At 34.0% G+C, this 17573-nt stretch overlaps 1 pseudogene; it reads left to right on the top strand.

Moving 5' to 3' along the window:
• The first annotated feature begins 13465 nt into the window (after nucleotides 1–13465).
• On the top strand, nucleotides 13466–16167 carry LOC127859322 (polyunsaturated fatty acid 5-lipoxygenase-like; annotated as a pseudogene).
• The last annotated feature ends 1406 nt before the right edge of the window (nucleotides 16168–17573 follow it).

Below are 17573 nucleotides of genomic sequence, written 5' to 3'. Positions count from 1 at the left end.
ATGTTGATTTTAATTTAGATGGAATGCAGATTTTTTTCGTTGCAGCAGAGCGGACTGGTTAAAATATATTGCAATTTGCCTCAAAATCAATCGGTATGCGGATAAGCTCAGTTGAATTATCCGAAGGGATATTAAAAAATTATAACTCTCTGATTATACTCCTTTAATTGACGTTTCGGCATAATGCCTTTATCAAAACATTGGAAATTATATGTTAACTACATTTTTACGTCTTTTGACTGCACAATTTAAATAACAAAGAAAAATTTTTACATTTTTTTGGCGCCATTTTATATAACGCCATTTATGACGTCATCATGTACAACGTCATTTGACGTTTAAAAACATTTTTCTTTGTTATTTAAATTGTGCAGTCAAAAGACGTAAAAATGTAGTTAACATATAATTTCCAATGTTTTGATAAAGGCATTATGCCGAAACGTCAATTAAAGGAGTATAATCAGAGAGGTATGCGGATAGTAAGAAAAATAAGTTTATTATATTCATAAATTAACAATTACTTTTCTTTAAACCTATTTGTTTTAGCTCGATTGCATATGAAGCCCTCGACGTAAAGAAACCACCACGAGTCCGTTCCCTTTCACCAGTATTTTACGTATTCGAAATATCATTAAAAAAACCCTGTTAGGACCGAACCCGTGACATTCCGGTCGCAAGGCGGACACCAATATTCACCACACAAATGCGGCTGTAAAATATATCCAAAACAATAACAAACCATACTTGAATAATCTGCACTCAACAGAAAGGAAACATCATTCTGGTCGTTTGCATTTTGTTAAATGTAACATTAAAATCATGTTTAATTTGAGAAGTAACAAATAAAAAGTTTTGAATAAACTATTAAACATGTCAAGAATGTAGCAACATTTATAATGTTTTTTTTGTTTCATTGTGTTTGTTGGTGTGTATAGGGAGGGGGTATTTTCGTGATGTTTGGTGTATTTGCGGCCTGTAATTATAATGTGTGTTTATGTTTTATTTTGTCATTTGCATGTTCTGTTTCTATTTATTGCATGATTTTTTCTCTTGAATATTATTTAAGAATGTTTAAATTGTCATACCGTTTGTAACAAGAATGCTTACTATTTTTGTAATGTTAATGTCCATTACACGTTTTGATCCATAAATCGTAATTTAGTTGATTTTTTTGTATTTTTAAATACTGTTGGGTCAAGATCGGTCTTTTGAGACTACAATGCCCGACTATGTACACTGAAAATTATTCATGGTGTTTGTTGAAATTGCATGTGTTAAAAGAATCAAACAAGGTTTTCTCCAAAACAACCGAATAAGACCACCAGGATGCTTGCGTGTGATCATTAACTACAACCGTTTATTTTCCTGTATTTGATTTAACGTACATTAACATTATGATAAATATAATACTCTTTTCTGTTTTGATATCAATAATCAGAATAATAATTATGTATTAGTTATATTCGTGTTAGTTGTTATAACATATTGATGTTTATGTTGACTTTCTACTCAGGTGGTGTTTTCATTAAAAAGATATGTTTAACTTTAATAATAAATCGTTGTAGTACTAAAAAAATACGGAAATTGTATTGATGGATTTAAAAAACATTTGAAACGAAACCTAACAATGCTTGAATAATATGCACTTAATGGGTAGGCCAATTCTTTTTGTTGATGCCCGAGTCAAATTAAGTAAGTTTTACGCTGCTTGATGCGTAATTTGATGTAAAATAAAAGTTTTACATTTGTTAAGTAGTTTATTGCAGTTTAACCCTGTTATGCCTAGCGTCTAGAAAAAAGGCCTTGGCAAACAGCGTAGACCCAGATGAGGCGCCGCATGATGCGGCGTCTCACCAGGGTCTGCGCGGTTTGCTTAAAGGAATTTCTTTAAGAAATATTCTAAATATAAAAATAAGTATACTAGAAATCCCTAAATTTGGAAATAAATTGATCCTTTTTAGAAGGATGGGAAAGTCCACTAGGCATAAATGGGTTAAATGGTTTTCTGAAAATGTACGGAGTCTTGAAGCGTGATTTTTTTGTTTTAGTTTAGTTTGTTTTGGGATTTGTAATGGTTATTTTATTCAACATGTTTCTTTGGTTGAATTAGTTTGGTAATTATGTTTATATCTGTGCGAGTGTTTATGGATTTGAATAAATGCTTCTTTTCCTTATTAATGATTATTAAAGCCTTTTTGAATCTTTAGAAAACGATTTGTTTAAGCATCTTTGTAATGTGAAAGTCTTAAACCAATTAAAAGCCATGATTCGTCATATATCATGATATCATATACTCTAGTTTCTGCTTTATCAAGTAGATACATTGTAAAATAATATATGAACATACATGTTCACCACTAACTTACAATACCAGTGTACTATCAATACTTTAGATATGCTCGCAAATAATATTGAGGAAAATAAAAGCTAACTACCAAAATAATTGTCAGTGTTATTTCATTGATACGTGTGTTTGTTAAAAATCGGTGGAGATACAATATAGTCAAGTTTAAAGACTGCTATTAAGTGGTCTTTTGAGACTGTCATTACGATCATCCGTGCACGGTGAAACTATGTTTATACAGAAATCGCGTCATTAAATTAAAACCTGAAATTGTTCTGCTCATACAAACCTAAATAAATGAAAGAATGTTAGCCGTCGATAATTACGTACACTGTTTTATTGTTTTTCATTCGTTTTGAAGTTTATTGAAATGCTTACATAGAAATACATCATACAATAATATTGAAATGTTTACATAGAAATACATCATACAATAATATTAAGAAAACGTGTACGAAGTTTATTGAAATGTTTACATAGAAATACATCATACAATAATATTAAGAAAACGTGTACGAAGTTTATTGAAATGTTTACATAGAAATACATCATACAATAATATTAAGAAAACGTGTACGAAGTTTATTGAAATGTTTACATAGAAATACATCATACAATAATATTAAGAAAACGTGTACGAAGTTTATTGAAATGTTTACATAGAAATACATCATACAATAATATTAAGAAAACGTGTACGAAGCACAATAGCAATTATTCAAAATTCATTAAAGCATACTACAAATTTCAAATACAAACGCAAATGCGTTAGCTGACAAGGAATAACGTTGCATTGCTTATAATCCCCAAACAATGACATGTCTAAATGGACCACAAATCGTATTAACCAATTATTTGTGTACGTAAACTGATTCAATCGGTCGATAAGTAATGAACTTAATGAATGAAATACAATTTAGTCCATTCTTTTAAACACAGTACAAATTCATGCCTACTAGCCTTCATCTGAAAAGTTCAGGTCAATGGTCTAATTTGATGACTTTATTAAATTGTACGGATTTGACCTAAGGGTTTCCGATAAATACAAATTAAATTCTGACGCTGTACTTTTATTGAAATGACCACCATTCCGATTTCTGAAGTATATTGTGTAACTGCGAAAATTGTGCGCTGCAAAATGGCACGAGTTGTTATATCATACCATATTTTATTAAACGAGTTCAGGAATTTTGTTAGTAAGCGAGCCTTTAAAATAACCGGGGTTAGTGCCTTGCTTTCCAGAGACTATGTTCGAGTTTCAAAACTTCAATGCATACAATATTCTTCATTTGAGTGTGAAGAGTTTAAAAATTCATACAAATACCTTCATTTTCGATATTACTGGCATCTAAAGACCGCCATATTCTGTAAAGCATCCAGTAACAGGGGCTATGTTCGCAAACGAATTTCCCGGGTTTCTAACACTTTCATCAAAAGGTCTGAGCATGTACAGTCCACTCTCGTTATCTCGACATCGGATATCTCGATATTCTCGATATGTCGAAGCTCGATGTCCCAACTTTTTTCCTTCCTTTTCAATATAAATAAACATCGCATATCTCGATTTTCGTTATGTCGAATAATTCGATATCTCGATATAAAAGTTTGTCCCGAGTCCCGATTTTACATGTATTTACTGTGGTTTATCTCGAAGTGCGAATAACTGTTCCAGTGTCGGCAAAAGGTGAGAAAATTTTTCTTTGATACTTCACCGTCCCGCTTCGCCCGGCTGCTCCCAATACTATGCGGTAGAAAATTGCTCCGTTAATTGCATCAATGATCACACGTGTGTAATGTCGTTAGCCATTAACACTTGAGGAAGGCCTGTCACTTAAATGGTCACTTTAACACCAATTTACTGCAATTAATACAAAGCCTATCGAAAGGCCGAAATACTAATTGTTTTTACATAAAACATTCCAAAATGCATTGAGTTATATTTTTGCGTATATAAACCGTCGCAAATTTGCAGAATGTTGTTCTATCATTGAACTCCAACAGTCATTATCATAGCTACCTTGAAAGAATATTTTGAGTTGGCGGTCGAGCAATTCAGAGAAGGACCCGGTATCCAACCAGGAGGGATATCTTGATCGGCCAAGAGGGGGACTGATCCTGTTCTAATAATCGATTGAACTTTGCATTTCAAACTACAAAATGTACATGTACAGTTCAGTATTCCGGAACGTGATTTACGCATGTTCAGATGGAAAACCCTCGTCTTGATTGGTCGTCAATTGAATCATAACTTTAAATAGCAACATTACCGGATGTTTACTCGACAGTTTAGAAAAATTACAACCGCATGTGTTCATGCAATTCTGTAATACTTAAAACGTCATTTAAAGCATTTAAATAGCGTATATATCATGTAATATATAGGGAAGTAGAATGTATTATGCCATACGGTAACGGCTTTAGTTAGACTACTTAGCAGGTATTAAGATGTTAAAAACAAGGTCAATTTTCGTCTCATTTTTTTTTTGAAAACGCCTAATCGGACATCTCGATTTTTTTTTCTTGTTCCCGCCGCCTTCGAGATAACGAGAGTGGACTGTAGTTATCGTGGGTGATTTAAACCAACATGTTGACTTTTGATCTGACACTTACTCTAAACGGTTCTTACGCTGCCTTGACTCATCTGAACTTAAACGACACGTCAAAGCACCAACATACTTAAAAAAGTATCTTTCTAAAATGAGTTCGCTCATCGAACAGTTGACAAATGTAAATGAAATTTTGTTTGACTAAAATATTAGGTAGAAAAACATACCCATCGTATGATTTGCAAACGGCACGTTCGATGGCAATTTAATTATTTGCAAATGTTAAACAGTATGGACTTTCAAATTAAATACTACATTTAAATGATTACACTTTAATTACAAAGTTGACTTACAAACGTGTTAAAAACAACTACTTTCGATATGTTTTAATAGCAAAACGTGATTACTCTCAGCACAAAATACACGATGCAAAGAGTAATACATAAAAACTTTAAGATATAACTGCTCAATTGATAAGTAAAAAGTTTCATAGCGTTATTTTGTTGCTAGGACGCCTATTTATTAATTCATATAGAACACAATAGATGTATAATAAATTCCACTCATTGCCCCAGCCCATTTTCAACGTACTACGTTTCTAATATAGAATCAAAGCGCCGTAGGCGCTGAAGGCCTGGGGCAAGATTTAGTGTGCTTTGGAAGAAGTTTAGTTCTTAAAAAAAGATGGTTCAACTATGTATATAGATGTCAATAGGTTTATACATAGTCAAACTATCTTTTTTTAAGAAGACGTTTTGTCGGAAGTTTTTTTTATTGATTTAGTATGCGTATGCATTATTATAAACAGGTTTACTTAACACCATAAAGGTAAACCATCTGTTTTGGGAGAATAAAGCGCACCCCAGTTAACATTTTCACGGATTTCTTTTTAAATATTTCACTATTTTAAATGGAATAGAGTCGAGAGCCGGCTGATTCGCGAGAGTTTGCTATAGGTATCATTATTGTTTTAAACAAATCAGTATGTTTTCACGAATGTGCAATGACGCGTTTGAACGGTTAGAAAAGTGTCGGATCAGTGTTGGGACTTCATATTACAAACGCGCGATTGCACTTTACTGAAAATTACTTATTTGTTAAAAAAAAATCATAATATCTTAAGAACACTCTCACGAATGAGCGAGCTCTCGACTTTATCGCATTACAAATGGTGAAATAATTTAAAAAGACATCCTTAAAAATGTTATCTGGGTCGCGCCTTATTCTCCCAATACAGATCTTAAAGTCACATGGTATACATGAAGGTGCAGTGCAAGGTGTAAATCATATTAAACCTGCTATTTAGCAGCACATCAGTTTGTGCTCGCACTCCACTTTTGGCCAATCTGTTTTCATGAGGTGGATTTGGCACATCCAACTTTTAGCCCTATATCATGATAATTCATCATTGAAACTACCAGGTAGTAGGTTCTGCCCCTGAATAAATAAAATATAGCAAAATATTTATGTATGATTGTGTTATAGTTGAAAATAAAATATGACAATGAAAACAAAGGTCTGCTGAAGTATTACATCTCAATACAATCTTAACGATATTCCGAAAATCCAAAAACATATTTACTGAGAACATTTAATCAGTTTTCTTAAGCTGCAACCTCTTGGTCATGTCTGACAATTCATTGAAAATGTAAAGTTTCAAAAGCATTACCACATATTTGTGTAGTTGGTCGTGCTTTATTAGAAAGATGTAGAAGAAAAACAACAAACAATACACAGACAACGTGACAAAATGCATGTTCATTAATCCAGCACAACGCCGTACGCCTGACCGACCTTGGCCAGGAACTCAGAGGTGGCGCACTCTCTCGCCTCGTACTTGTCCCAGAGGGAAACCAGGGACTTCTGAACTTTTGCCGATCGCGTTGTTGTGATCCGGTGGAGGTCGCTGCCTTCAACCAGTAGTCTCACCATTTCAGATTCCTGTCTGAGATGAGGAACTAGACGGTAGAAACCGACACTGCTGCCGGTTTTCCCATTCAGGCGATTGTGGTAACCTTGAAATATAATATATATATATATATATATATATATATATATATATATATATATATATATATATATATATATATATATATATATATATATATATATATGTAATTATAAATGTACAATGGAAATAGATATATTATTTGTATTCACCTTCAAGGTCGTTGTTGGTACGGACGTCCTGTCGGAAGACAGACCAGTCACTTGGTTCAAAGGACCCGCCGTGGATCCACTGCCGGCTGATATAGTCGACGAGGCGGCGTGTCGCGTCTGTCGTTGACCTCTCGAATAGCGTTTCGCTCTGTGAAAAGGGGGTTTAATGCATGTGCTTCAAGTGTTGCCCCAGATTAGTCAGTGCAGTTTGCACAGGCTAATCAGGGACGACACTTTCCTCCATAACTGGATTTATGCAAGAGCCTTTCTTACTTCCAAACATAGAATACACTCGGAAAGTGTCTGTAAGTGAAAAAGTATATATTAAAATGATATACCTCATCACTAGGGACACTCACTTCTAGCAGTGGCATTGGGCGATCGTCACCGGCATCGTCGTCAACCTGGGGAACTGTGGCCTATGTAGAAATTGTGCCATATGAACACGACATTTATTACCAAATTTTATTGTTGAAGTTACGATGATATTATATATATATATATATATATTACTAGTATTTAATCACTAGTCATCGTTTCACTAATCACAGGAAAAGGACTCGAGAGTGACTCGGCTAAGGCTTTCGGTGCAATTGAGCTTAAATAAATAGGTTTTAAATAAATATCAAGCCACGTCAGATTGCAAATATAATATCACTTACGCTTATCTCTAGGACGGGCATTTCGTTGTCCAGGGCCTCTGCGTCTATGCATGGACGACACACATACGTTACTTCCCCGAGACGCATCGCCTCCCGATATGCTGTCTGGGTTATGCCTGTATTAATATAAACATTAAAAACCCGATATAAACACCACAAGAGACTTATTGTATTAATTAATTTTTAATAATATCACATAGAATACAGCATATTAATTTCTTTCGGTTTAAGTCTTCCGAATTTAATGTAGCTAGTTGTATATCGTTAAAGAAACTATTTTAAAATGCGCAATTATCAATAGGTTTCAATAAGTGTCATAATCTACTAATCCGTTATCAAAACAGATGCAACAAACTGTGAATGACCATTGACACTTGGATACCCGGTCTGATTAGCGAGGTTTTTTGTACATGCTAATTCTTTCAAGTTTTTATATTTTAAACATTGTAAGAAATGTTGATTACAAGAGTTCGTACAAAATAATGTACGAAACAAGCTACAAACAGATCCTCATAAAATATGTAAATTATATATGTTAAATATATTAAATATTTGACTAAGCAGTAACTTATCCACTTATATTATTGCGTATATATATTTTTTGTACATTGTATTGTCAATTTTTTTTATATATTTTAAAATCACGGTGAATACTGCGCTCGATCCATAGGTAAAATCAATGTGCCTATGCGATTTTTGTGCACATATATAAAATACTAACACAACGACAGAAGCTTAGTAAAATATAAATGATTTTTCTCTTAAAAATAGATGTTTTGACATATTATTTGGTATCTTATAATAATGGTAAACATCAATTTTATATAGTACATTTTTGAAAACGTTACCTGTGCCACATTTGCGTTGTTGCCATCGATTGCATCAGTCGCACTCAACTGCATGCTGTCGGGACCGCACCTCCTGACCGCATCCTATACAAGGATAGGAGGCCATACCACAACACTCAAAGAATTAATGTCAACACACACGAAATTAACAATCGTGAAGAAATACGTATAATTTACACGATATAAAACACTATATTTCAAACGCCAAATAAAGTCCGGTATACTTTCCAATTTAACGAATAAAAAAGCAACTACTATTATCCACTCTGACACATGAACGGGTTATATAATTGTCAATAATTCTGGATCTTATATATATCTGGCCGCCACGTAGTTTACAACACCTTCATTACTAATTTGTTACACTTTTAGATGCAAACAGCAAGTTCAAAGAAAATCTTATTTTCTTAAACGGATAATTCCTAGTGATAATCGGCGATAATTATGCCGACTTTGATTACAAAATTAACGGCTTTTATTTAAAAAAAAAGAGGTATCAACTCAAGGAAACATATTGTAACTAACGAACAATTCATATGTGATAATTGGCGATAATTTTGCCGTCTTTGATTACAAAATTAACGGCTTTTAATTCAAAAACTGAAATATCTACTCACGGAAAATATGCAGCTAACGAACAATTTTTTTCGACTTTGATTATAACATTAACGGCTTTTAAGTAGACTAAAAGTTAAAACCAGAATGAATATGACTTTTTAATATATATGATAATAAAATATCAGCATAACTATTCAATGATAGTACAAGATATTGTATGGCCTTTTTGGTGTACCATGAGGCCTTTTTGGTTCACTTATGCGGCCTTTTTGGGAAGGCCTTTTTGGTAAGGCCTTTTTGGTAACCGGCCTTTCTGGTACTATACCAATTTGATATTAGTTTTTAATACAACCTTGCTCAGTTCACAGTCTGTTAAATGTAATACAATAATTTTAAGTACATAAAATGAAAGTAGAATACGTCTATGGGAATATATGCCCGTAAATTGTTCAACGAAATGTTAATATTGTCATTATAGAAAAGTTCAACAACAAATGATAAATTGAGAAGTGTTTAAGATTTTGACAACTACCTAGGCAAACAGACACATAAACAGCGTTTAAAATCGTCGTTATGACCGCCAAAACGGCTCATACAAACATCATGATTGGTGTAATAGATTAAACATGAAATTCCATCTTTTAAGACCAACTATGATTTTTTTAATGAGAAAAACAAATGAAAAACTTTTTTAAAATTTACCTTTGACAAAAACCAGGAAGTTTATCCGAAAATTGTCACTGTCGACTGTGCCCTACTGTATTCATTGTTATTAAAGCTGAGGTTAATTTAAACCATGTAAAAATCAAGAGAAATACGGAAAATTAAAGTTCCACTGACTTATTTTTATTGGTTTAGATTATAGTTAAAAGTTTATGGCAAACAAGTTGTTATTGTTCTGACAAAGTCCGCGAAACGGTAGGAAGAGACCGTCAAGTGAGCAACGTATTCTTGCATGAATATGTAAACAATAAAAACTATTCCGTAGCCAATGCTTAACAATTTTGATTCAATATTTTTTTTTACATGTACTAAAGTTCAAAGTAAAACTATTATTAATGGCAAACAAGTTGCTCTTGTTTTGACAAACTCCGCGAAACGGTAGTTAGAGACCGTACAGTGAGGAACTTATTCTCGCATGAATATGTAAACAATAAAAACTATGTCGTAACCAATGCTTAACAATTTTGATTCAATAATATTTTTTACACTTTGTATGACACTGTCATGTTATATAGTGATGTTCTGTATTTACAAGCCGGGTAATTGAGATCTGCAAAGAACTAATTTTATTGCGCACGCATTATTATTAAGTGGTAAATCGGAGTTATACAAAAAAAAACGGATTTCAAGACTGCCGTTTAATTCGATACATTGAGGGATGGGATTAAAAGTATGGTCTCTGATATATGTTATACCAATCTGAACTATCTGCGAACACAAATGACTCAATTATCGGTAATTTAACCCTTTACCACTTAGATACGTATTTTTACGCATGTGTTGTGTCTTAGAAAGTAAAATTTAATTTAAGAACTTTCTTGATATTTTATTTAAGTAATTTTTGACTCACATTAATCACATTTTACAATGTGGATGTTCTATTTATCATTTACTAATTATGCAATAAGCGTTACCGTTATCACAAACGTTATGTTTTCAAATTATTTAACCCTTTTCCACTCAAAGGCAAATTGAAAATTGCTGTGTGCAACTAGCATAAAACAAGAACAGCCACAGCCTTGGAGTTACTCGCAGTCTGATCAGAGTTTATGCTGTTTGCTGCCCATCAGTATCTAAGGGTTGGAAATGAAGCCTTTACAACTTGAATGTAGTTGACAGAACTGTTTGAATTATTTTCTTTGTATTTGTTTATATAAACATAGTTGACAAAACTGTTTGAATTATTTTCTTTGTATTTGTTTATATAAGTTGGGACTGTGTAAAGTAACACATTATATGTTAATGTTTGCATTTACGTTGTTTTCATATTTTCTATCCATGCGGGACGCATTGACCTAGCGAAGGGGGTAATGTAACGATGTGTCGTTATTACAATAAAGTTAGTAGCATGTAACCTGTGTGTTGTTTACATTTAGAGCTTCCGGCAAACTAGAAACATATTTAACAATCTATATTTTCAACACGTAAGATGTTTCCTGTCTGTATTTAACGTCATTTTGGTCTTATATTGTTACTTATATCGAAAATAAATAAGTTACCCCTAAGGAATAATATTATCATCTGTATTGATAAAATTCTTAATGTAAGGAAGAGGCCGCCACCCCCGTTAGGCTCCTGTATCTATATATAATAGTTTAACCCGGATTAGTCAATGTTGTTGTTGCGTCACGTGACTTTCTAGCGTATACAAACGGTGTCTTAAAGTCGAGTTTAGTTTGGATCCTGTCACCGTAAGAAGCGTGTCGAAAGAAAAAGGGCAACTGATTGTTAATACAAAATAGAGTCTATTAGGTAGTTTGGACTTCACTGTAGTCTTCTAGCAGTTTTAGGGATGAACTGAGTCAAACCATATTATATATCCAAACTATGTGAGAAGAACGGAGCGTTAGCAGACCGGTTCCCGGGTTTCCCTAGTGTAGATCTAGTAGCTCCTGTGTGACGGTGCTATTGCAGGAATAGGTTTCATGCTCGAGGTTTGGAGTGCATGGCGGGTTTTCCTGTTATAGATCTGGTAGCTTCTGCGTGACGGTGCCGTTGTAGGAATAGGTTCCATACTCGAGGTTTGGAGTGTATGTTGACTCCAGTTTTGAAACGCCCAGATAGAAATGTATTGTCCACTGTGTGCATGATATATGTGTGGACGGTTTTAGGGCATAGGTATTCCAGCCAGCGTAGTGACAGCACGGTGACTGTAATTAATAATCGCCAAGGCAGGCGTTTTTTAGGTGTCTCAGTTATTGTTGTTAGTTTTGTCTGACGTTCATTAGTTCATGTTGATATGCCCCAATCATTTGTTTAGAATATCTATTCTAAAAACAGGTAGGCTGAAGGAAACATTATTCGTATATCTAAACAGTGTGATCACAACCCCGTATACGTTACATTAGCGTTGAAATTGTAGCTATTGCTGTAAGAAACACTGATTGTTTAGATGCTAACTTTACTTTACGAAATACTTCACGAAAGTTTCGTTGATTTTGAGCGTTATAGAGGCTTTAACAAAGATGGGCTTATAAACATTGCACACACAATCGACATTAACAAATTTTGCGTTTAGACATACTCTCGCTAAACTCGAATGTGTTGTTTAAAATTTAAACCTTCAATTTTAAAAGCAAAACTGTTATGCAAAAGTAACCAACTGAAATGCCTTTAGCGCTTTGATTTCTTTATAAAGACGTACTACATAATCAAAACCAAAAGCATATTTCATTAGGAAGTATCAACTTCCTTTCCTAAAATGTCGAGTGAGCTTCTGCAAATGTCATTGCACAAATGTGATCACAGTTTTAGCACGCAGACCATTGATGGGTTATGGCGATTTATACCACAATTATTTTATACAATAGTTCTTTCTATATTATAAACACTAGTTTCAAGGTCTAAACTGTTACGTAGGTTCAATGTTTATTTTATAATTTCATTTTAAATGCATAAAAATGATTCGTTATGCCATAGATGTTCAAGCTCAAAGTATAAACAAATGAAAGAGTTGAATACCTTAACTTTAAAAGGCGTTAGATAACTGTTTAATAGATTACAGTAGTGCGCTCAGCGTACAAATGGGGATTACATGTATTAACATCATCAAAGTTGTAGAACATGCATGTTAGACATTGTATTTAATCATATTTGTTCCATATTATTCTTAAAAAATAGAAAAATAATTTGTCATTAATAGGAAAATTTAAACGATAATTAATCTACTGTTTTATTAAAATATTTTAAGTTGAAGATTGATTTCTTTTGAAATATGGAAAAATAGGTTTGAAATTTGAATTCTTTTGCCAGTGTGATTTTAAGGACAAAATCGGAAAACAAAACACATAAAACATTGTTCGTAAAACTATTGTTTGATTAACAGTGTTATAATTGGTCAAACAATTTCAATTGTGTATTTCGTACGGATCTCGGGAATATTTATAATGCCATTTGGTTACAATGATCGTATGTTTAATCTTACCTTGGATTATCGACGTCTTGTAACATATTCATAGTGATTTCTTGCACATAACTATTCTGTTCAGAAACGCATGCGATACAGTTATATCAATATTTAATTTAAATAGTATTAGTAAAACACAAAAGAAATAAATTTACACAATTATAATTTTACATTCCAGTGGGGGAACGTTTCTGGTGTGCTTTTGAGAAAACACGGCGATGGCGAAGGTACAAGCTGGTTTGTTGAAAGCATTACAGAAGGAGAAAACGCATCGGGTAATACAACAAACAGATGGCCTTCATAGTAAATAAGTAAAGAAATATAAATACCGTTGTCTGGATTGCTCAATACACTTTGACCTTAAACCATCCACTTAGCATAACCGTTTAGAAACTTGGAAATAAATATAAAAATCCAAAACGAATTATTCTCCTTCTACGTAAAACTACAGATACGCTTATTTTTGTCAACAGAAATTATTTTGTGTAAGAGTTATTTAATGCACTTAACTATATGACACACATATTTTTAATTTAATGTTATATGTTATTCTTCATTTTATCAAGGAGTCAAACCACATTCGTTTTCAGCGATTGCATGGAGCGCTAAATGCGAGAAAACGTTTTTGCCGCAGAACGACCCCAATCCAGGTAACAAACATGTATATGATCACCAAAATCTGAGCCCCCCTCCATAATTTTACTGCCCCAAGGATTGCGTATTCGTTTTAAATGAATGAAACGAATATCACAACGATCTATTCGATAAATCCTACACATTTCTTACTTTGCAAATATACCGATATACATGTAACTGTCAAGGTCCCCTGCGGACTCTGTTATTAGCATAGCATGGTTTCAAATGCTGTTTAAATATTCATAAACATTTGTTTCCAACGCAAAATCAATGAATTCCCTACACTATTTTACTGACATTTGCCACTGCGGAGACAAGCTCGGTTCAGGATGTCGGTCGTCTACTTGTTTATCCCTATCCGAAGCATTCAAATTCCTTAAGGCTTACTAAGACGCAATTATTAAAATACGCTGACAGTATTCTCATCGAAAAAGTTATATTCTGACTGCACGGTACCTCTTCCACGAGGTTAGAAAATAAGCGACACGCAACTCAATATATCCATTTTGCATGACAGGAAAATAGAAGTCAATCTGCCAGTTGATAATAATACGCTGTTCATATGTACGCATATTTAATTTACATTATATACAGTATATACTTTATAAATATTACAGAAAGACGAGAAGAAAAGTTAATTGAACAACGGAAACTTTACGAATACGAACAGCGAAGAAAGGTATTCTCTGCCAAGTGAAGAAAGCTCCAGAACTAGATATAGCGCATTACGCTAAGGCAGCAATAGAAGTTGAATGAGGTCGTCTTGATGGAGCAAAGGAGGTGCTTTTTCACGGCAAAGAATGGAAAGATTTAAATGACGTGAAAAACATCTTTGGACTTCTTTTTCCGGCACCATCACACTTTACAAGGTATATATCATGTTTGGTTTCTGTTTATCTTTTATTGTGCAAATAGCCTAAGTGTGATCATTACACTTTTATACCAGATTAGTTTTTATATTAAGCGTCTAGCAAGTAGAATATTTTGATATAACTTTTAAATTTCTGTTCAACTGAATGTTGGTTAAAAACGAATGTGTTATTTTAAGGTGAGAGGACGATATCAAATTCGGAATGCAGCGTTTTGCTGGCACGAACTACGAAATGATCAGGCTGTGTACGAAAATACCCGAGAAACTTGCGGTAACAGCGAAAATGCTAAACCCTTCTTAGAAAATAAAACCCTGCGATCGGCATTATCGAAGAGTCGTCTTTTTGTAAAAGATCATTCAATTCTGAACAAGTGCAAAAAGGGAAACGGGATTGTAGTTTGCTCTCCTATAGCGTTGTTCTACAGACGAAACGATGCCAAGATCGTTCCCATCGCCATACAGCTGTTCTAGGATAAAGCAGACGACAATCCCGTCTTCTTTCCTTCTGACAGCAAATACACGTGGATTCTTGCGAAGATGTGGTTCAATAACGCAGACGCATGCGTCCACCAATCGATCAGCCATCTTGGGTACACACACATCGTCATGGAGGGGTTTGCGGTATCCGTTAACCGACATCTGTCGCAGTCACACCCGATGTTTAAACTCATCGCACCGCACTTTATGTATATGATGACAATCAATGAGCTTGCTGTTGGTACTTTGCTCAAGAAATGAGGCTTTATTGACACAGTTTTGTCTGTAGGTACAGAACGAGCCTTTGAGTTAATAAGGCGTTACCGAACCAAATTGAGGCTTAACGTGGAAGGAACGCTCCCGGCCAACCTCAAAGAGAGGGGTCTAGACAGCCCAGAAGTAGTTTCCGACTACTCCTTCCGGGAGGATGCACTTCTGACGTACAACGCAATCCTGCAATACGGGACGTTTACGTCACGTGACCAATTGATTCAGGTCGTCACGAGCATCATTTACACGCGCAGCGCGGGTCACGCGGGTGTGAACTTCAAGCAGTATGATGAGTACGCCTTTATGATTAACTACCCATCAAAACTACGAGGAAATCCGCCTAGCGACAAAAGAAGTCATTCTGAACGCGACGTGCTGCAAGTCATTCAAGATCGCTCTGACCAGTACAAACCTCTGACGATAGCAAAAATTATCAGCGAGCATTCTTTCGGGAAACCGTTGGGAAACTTTGATTACGTCTGCGAGCAGAAAGCGTTGGAAATTGTGAACAAGTTTCGAACAGAGCTAAAAAATGTTCATGCAACAATCCAAGAAAGGAAAAGCAAAAGACCAATCCGCTACGATTACATGGATCCAATCTTAATACCAAATTCTATCAGCATCTATAGAAAACACGGTAATGTATTGAACATCGAGTTACAGTAGCCTTATTTATCTACTCGTTCTATGGTCAGCGACTGATTGATACAGGACAAATTTAAATATGACTGTCTTGTGTTTTTTACCACATCCCAAGATAACAACTGCGTAATAGTTCTTCTAATGTATGCGGTTATTACCGGTACATGTTTTATGTATACATTTCGACGTTTTTTGGTAGCGTTTTTATACATTCTTATAGAATAGTTATTTTGTTACATTTTACAGATATGTGTTAACATGTTGATGTTAATTTAGATGGAATGCAGATTGTTTCGGTGCAGCAGAGCGAACGGGTAAATATTATTTACAATTTGCCTCAAAATCAATCGTTATGCGGATAGAAAGAAAAATAAGTGTATTATATTTATAGATTTAAAATCACTTCATTTCAAACCTATTTATTTTAGTTCGATTGTATATGAAGCCATCGACGTAAAGAAACCACCACGAGTCCATTTCCTTCCACCAGTATTTCACGTATTTGAAATACCAATAGAAAGCCGAGTTGGGACCGAACCCATGACTTCCCGATCGCAAGGCGGACACCATATCCACTTCACATTTGCGGCTGTAAAATATATCTGAAACAATTACAAACGATAACAAACAATACTTGAATAATCTGCACTCAACAGAAAGAAAAAATCATTCTGGTCGTTTGCAAGTTAAATAAAAATGCAATTTGTTAACTGTAACATGTTAATGTAACATTAATTTGAAAATGCTCAAGTTGAGAAATTTAATTTGAGATGTAACTAACACGAAATTCTGAATAAACTATTAATCATTTAAAGATGTTGCAACATTATAATTACAATTACAAACAATAACAAACAATACTTGAATAATCTGCACTCAACAGAAAGGAAAAATCACTCTGGTAGTTTACAAGTAAAATAAAAATGCAATTTGTTAAATGTAACATGTAAATGTAACATTAATTTGAGAATTTTCAAGTTGAGAAATTTAATTTGAGAAGTAACAAACACGAAATTCTGAATAAACTATTAAACATTTAAAGATGTTGCAACGTTATAAGGTAAAGTTTGTTTCATTTTGTTTGTTGGTGTGTGTAGGGAGAGGGGGGATATTTTTGTGATGTTCGGTGTATTTTCGGGCCTGTTACTATATTGTTTGTTTATGTTTTATAATGACATTTGCATGTTCTTTTTCCATTAATTGCGTGATTTTTTCTGTTTGATATTATATTAGAATGTTTAGATTGCCATACCGTTTGTATCAATAATGCTTACTATTGTTGTAATGTTTATGTCCATAACACATTTTCATTCAGAAATCGTACTATAGTTTATATGTTTTCTTTTATTATTTTAGATACTGCTGGGTCAAGATCGGTCTTTTGAGAACTCCAATGCCAGACCACGTACACAGTAAATTATTCATGGTGT

Source organism: Dreissena polymorpha, chromosome 1 (genome assembly GCF_020536995.1).
Source record: "Dreissena polymorpha isolate Duluth1 chromosome 1, UMN_Dpol_1.0, whole genome shotgun sequence".
Classification (NCBI taxonomy): Eukaryota; Metazoa; Mollusca; class Bivalvia; order Myida; family Dreissenidae; genus Dreissena; species Dreissena polymorpha.
This window is presented reverse-complemented; position numbering and strand designations above follow the sequence as displayed.